Source organism: Oncorhynchus nerka, linkage group LG2 (genome assembly GCF_034236695.1).
Source record: "Oncorhynchus nerka isolate Pitt River linkage group LG2, Oner_Uvic_2.0, whole genome shotgun sequence".
NCBI lineage: Eukaryota > Metazoa > Chordata > Actinopteri > Salmoniformes > Salmonidae > Oncorhynchus > Oncorhynchus nerka.
In genome coordinates this window covers 98,980,258-98,986,322 of record NC_088397.1, presented here as the reverse complement: position 1 = coordinate 98,986,322, position 6,065 = coordinate 98,980,258, and positions in this window count along the sequence as shown.

Here is a 6,065-nt window from a genome sequence, read left to right as displayed (position 1 = left end):
GATACATTTCACTGTTCTCCCCAGACACGCACACACACTTCTCTGATTGGGAATCAGTTTACTCTGTGTCATAAGGTGGAGATTCTCGACCCATCCCATTCCTAAATGGCAGTCTTTCACCATAAGCTTCCTAACCCTGCTAACCCTGTTAACACTGCAGATCTTTGTCATGTTTAGGTATTGGAACAATCTAATCAATGCATTCGGAAAGATGTTTTTCGTGGTTCGGACTAGGCCCCTTAGTTCCAGTGAAGGGAAATCTTAACACTACAGCATACAACAATGGCATTGTAGAATATGCTGTGCTTCTGACTTTGTGGCAACACTTTGGGGAAGGCCCCTTTCCTGTTTCAGCATGACAATGCCCCCGTGCACAATGCGAGGTCCATACAGAAATGGTTTGTCGAGATCGTTGTGGAAGAACTTGACTGGCCTGCACAGATCCCTGACCTCAACTCCATGGAATCCCTTTGGGATGAATTGGAACGCCGACTGTGAGCCAGGCATCAGTGCCCGACCTCACTAATGCCCTTGTGGCTGAATGGAAGCAAGTCCCCGCAGCAATGTTCCAACATCTAGTGGAAAGCCTTCCCAGAAGAGTGGAGGCTGTTATAGCAGCAAAGCCTGATCACTACAGTAGTCAAGTTCTTCCACACCGATCTACTGTAAGTGCTCAGGCTTTACAGAAACACATCAGTGTGTTTGTTTATGTACACCACATGACCAAAAGTATATGGACACCTGCAAGTCGAACATCTCATTCCAAAATCATGGGCATTAATATGGAGATGGTCCCCGCCCCTTTGCTGCTATAACAGCCTGATCTTAGGCTCTGAGCTGGAAACCCATTTCATGAAGCTCACGTCAAACAGTTATTGTGCTGACATTTCCTCCAGAGACCGATGTCTTTGTGACCAGATATGTACTTTCTTTAATGAATTCCTTATTTTGTTTTTTTTGTTAAGAGTTAGAAACATGGTCAAATAAATAGATAATCCACAGTTTGCAAAGCATTTATCTTTCTTATCAAATCTTCAGAGGCATTTTACTGAAATGAAACTGATCCATCAGCATTTAATTTTTACTTTCTGAGTTTCTGTTGAACGTGGTGAACCACACCCCGTCCAAGGTGACATGTTATATTTTCCGATCATTTTGCTAAAATCAAAATGCTGAGTGAAGCAGAAAGAGAAAAGAAACACAGTTTCAAAATGACACATGGAATTAAGAACCACACATTTTATACAAAATTGGCAGATTTCATTCATGTTTCTTCCTTTGGTTAAAATACGTTGTGACTAGAGTAGAATGTCCAGGTCAAGTTTCAATTCAGCCACCGAGTTCATTGTGTTTCTGTATCAGTGGTTGGGAGCCAAATTATTTCACAATCGTTTCGTTTTGAACAAAACTTTTTTTTTTTTTTTTTAAATCATTCCATTCCACTGTTCCGACCAGAAAAATAAAGTTCTGAACCGGTTCGAACCCAAACAAAAGTTACACTTTATATCATTCCTTTCTGTTCCTTTTTAAAACCTCTGAAATTGTCTTTTTTTAAACTTTTTTTTTCTACATTTAGCTCGACATTGAATCCACTTGCCAGGGTGGATATGTGAGTGTACAATGCATCTAGCAACCCAAAGGTCGTGAGTTCAAATCTCGTCACGAACTGTTCTAGTTAATTAGTAACTTTGCAACTACTTAGCATGTTAGCTAACCATAACCCTTAACCCTTTAATCTAACCCCAACCCCATTAGCCACCTAGCTAGAATTTAAAACATATCATTTTGTTTTGTAAATTTGTAACATTTTGTACATTTGCAGACATACAAAATGGATGATGGGCATCAACACATTAACACATTCCATTAAAAATTGTACCTATCATATAGGGTAGCCTAGTGGTTAGAGCTTTGGACTAGTAACTGAAAGGTTGCAAGTTCAAATCCCCGAGCTGACAAGGTACAAAACTATCATTCTGCCCCTGAACAGGCAGTTAACCCACTGTTCCTAGGCCGTCATCGTAAATAAGAATTTGTTCTTAACTGACTTGCCTAGTTAAATAAAGGTACCAACAAAAAAAAGGAGATTTACTTACGGAATACCTGAGACCAGGTTGGGCGTGAGATGCGATGTACATTTTGCTGGTGGGGAGAGAGGGAGAGAGGAGGGGGAGGCTTGGCTTGAAGTGCTGGGCCTCTTGTTGTGACATGCATTATTTGAATTATACCTACGGAGGAGAGGCTTCTATCAAGGAACTTTTGAATGTCTTTGAACTTCGGAGAGTTGGCTTCACATTAGAGCAGCTGGTTAGCTAGCGAACAAGCTTACGATTGCAGAGCAGCACCAGAATAAAACATTTAAAAAACGTCTTACCTTTTTGTAGTTAATACGTTCAATGTGAAACATGATAACTATAGTATCCTTAACTAGCTTTGAAAAAGTGAATCCACTCTTCTGTAATTAAAATCTCTCTCCCTAATTTCTGAATCATGCTTTTAATGTCAGTAGGCTACTAGACTATGCTAAGATTAGTAAGGGTTTTTGCATAGGAGCTTTGTTGCGTTTTTTTGTGGGACATGCACCTGCATTCCCTCTGCAGGAAGTACAAACTATTTCCCATCTCGGACCTATAAACTATTTCCCATCTCGGACCTATAAACTATTTCCCATCCAGGACCTATAAACTATTTCCCATCTCGGACCTATAAACTATTTCCCATCCAGGACCTATAAACTATTTCCCATCCCGGACCTATAAACTATTTCCCATCCAGGACCTATAAACTATTTCCCATCTAGGACCTATAAACTATTTCCCATCCAGGACCTATAAACTATTTCCCATCCAGGACCTATAAACTATTTCCCATCTCGGACCTATAAACTATTTCCCATCTCGGACCTATAAACTATTTCCCATCCAGGACCTATAAACTATTTCCCATCTCGGACTTATAAACTATTTCCCATCTCGGACCTATAAACTATTTCCCACCTCGGACCTATAAACGATTTCCCATCTCCGACCTATAAATGATTTCCCATCTCGGACCTATAAACTATTTCCCATCCAGGACCTATAAACTATTTCCCATCCAGGACCTATAAACTATTTCCCATCTCGAACCTATAAACGATTTCCCATCCAGGACCTATAAACTATTTCCCATCTCGGACCTATAAACTATTTCCCATCTCGGAACCTATAAACTATTTCCCATCTCGGACCTATAAACTATTTCCCATCTCCGACCTATAAACTATTTCCCATCTCGGAACCTATAAACTATTTCCCATCTCGGACCTATAAACTATTTCCCATCTCGGACCTATAAACTATTTCCCACCTCGGACCTATAAACGATTTCCCATCTCCGACCTATAAACTATTTCCCATCTCGAACCTATAAACGATTTCCCATCCAGGACCTATAAACTATTTCCCATCTCGGACCTATAAACTATTTCCCATCTCGGAACCTATAAACTATTTCCCATCTCGGACCTATAAACTATTTCCCATCTCCGACCTATAAACGATTTCCCATCTCCGACCTATAAATGATTTCCCATCCAGGACCTATAAACTATTTCCCATCTCGGACCTATAAATGATTTCCCATCTCGGACCTATAAACTATTTCCCATCTCGGACCTATAAATGATTTCCCATCTCGGACCTATAAACGATTTCCCATCTCCGACCTATAAATGATTTCCCATCTCGGACCTATAAACTATTTCCCACCTCGGACCTATAAACTATTTCCCATCTCGGACCTATAAATGATTTCCCATCTCGGACCTATAAACTATTTCCCATCTCGGACCTATAAATGATTTCCCATCTCGGACCTATAAACTATTTCCCATCTCGGACCTATAAATGATTTCCCATCTCGGACCTATAAACGATTTCCCATCTCCGACCTATAAATGATTTCCCATCTCGGACCTATAAACTATTTCCCACCTCGGACCTATAAATGATTTCCCATCTCGGACCTATAAACTATTTCCCATCTCGGACCTATAAACTATTTCCCATCCAGGACCTATAAACTATTTCCCACCTCGGACCTATAAACTATTTCCCATCTCGGACCTATAAACTATTTCCCATCTCGGACCTATAAACTATTTCCCATCTCGGACCTATAAACTATTTCCCATTCGGACCTATAAACTATTTCCCATCTCGGACCTATAAACTATTTCCCATCCGTATGAACAATATGTTTAAGCAACAATAATAATATACTGTATGTCCATGCTCTTGACCTATGCAAATCTACATCCACTGTAGAGGCCAATAATGGACTTGACAAGACAGAATTAGCACTGCCATCTGCTGGTCATGTGGTGGTACTGTCCTTCACTCGGTAGAACGTCATTTCAGCTGCTACCACAAGAGACGGCAGAGGAGGCGAGACATCCCACGCTCCTTTTCCTGGTTCAGTCAAATTAACAATACTCCACCCATGTTTCCCTAGCTGGTCCCATAATAGTCCAAATTGACATTTGTGGTGCATTTATAATAACCATTTTGCCTCAGCTGGCAACCTTTTTGAAAAAAATAGTTTCTGAAAATTACAGCAAAGAACGAATCATTCGTAGATTTTTCAGATACACAGCCTTTATCTTCATTTCAACAATGTTATATCTATAATGTACTAAGTACCTTGCTTAAAAAAAATAAAAAATAAAATAAAAAAATCCATAGAGGTTGATTATCTTGATCCCTTCTTACTGCAGCTCTCCGCCCCACTTATTGCAGAATCATTGATTATATATTTTTTACTTGAAAATTGTTTCTGGTGTTATCCCTAAGATCTAGAAAGTGGCACATGTCGTCCCCTACAAAAAGGAGGAGATCCTTCGGACTTAGATAACTACCATCCAATTTCCAAGTCATCTTGCCTTTCCCAAGTTTCAGAATCTCTGGCCAACTGTCAGCTAAGAACTTTGTAAACTTCTCATTCTATTCTAAATGTGTACCAGTCTGGTTTAAGACCAGGACATAGTACAGTTTCAGCCAGTCTGGTTTAAGACCAGGACATAGTACAGTTTCAGCCAGTCTGGTTTAAGACCAGGACATAGTACAGTTTCAGCCAGTCTGGTTTAAGACCAGGACATAGTACAGTTTCAGCCAGTCTGGTTTAACATTACATTTACATTTAAGTCATTTAGCAGACGCTCTTATCCAGAGCGACTTACATATTGGTGCATTCACCTTATGACATCCAGTGGAACAGTAGTGCATCTAAATCTTTTAAGGGGGGGTGAGAGGGATTACTTCATCCTATCCTAGGTATTCCTTAAAGAGGTGGGGTTTCAGGTGTCTCCGGAAGGTGGTGATTGACTCCGCTGTCCTGGCGTCGTGAGGAGTTTGTTCCACCATTGGGGGCCAGAGCAGCGAACAGTTTTGACTGGGCTGAGCGGAACTGTACTTCCTCAGTGGTAGGGAGGCGAGCAGGCCAGAGGTGGATGAACGCAGTGCCCTTGTTTGGGTGTAGGGCCTGATCAGAGCCTGGAGGTACTGAGGTGCCGTTCCCCTCACAGCTCCGTAGGCAAGCACCATGGTCTTGTAGCGGATGCGAGCTTCAACTGGAAGCCAGTGGAGAGAGCGGAGGAGCGGGGGTGACGTGAGAGAACTTGGGAAGGTTGAACACCAGACGGGCTGGGGCGTTCTGGATGAGTTGTAGGGGTTTAATGGCACAGGCAGGGAGCCCAGCCAACAGCGAGTTGCAGTAATCCAGACGGGGAGATGACAAGTGCCTGGATTAGGACCTGCGCCGCTTCCTGTGTGAGGCAGGGTCGTACTCTGCGGATGTTGTAGAGCATGAACCTACAGGAACGGGCCACCGCCTTGATGTTAGTTGAGAACGACAGGGTGTTGTCCAGGATCACGCCAAGGTTCTTAGCGCTCTGGGAGGAGGACACAATGGAGTTGTCAACCGTGATGGCGAGATCATGGAACGGGCAGTCCTTCCCCGGGAGGAAGAGCAGCTCCGTCTTGCCGAGGTTCAGCTTGAGGTGGTGATCCGTCATCCACACTTATATG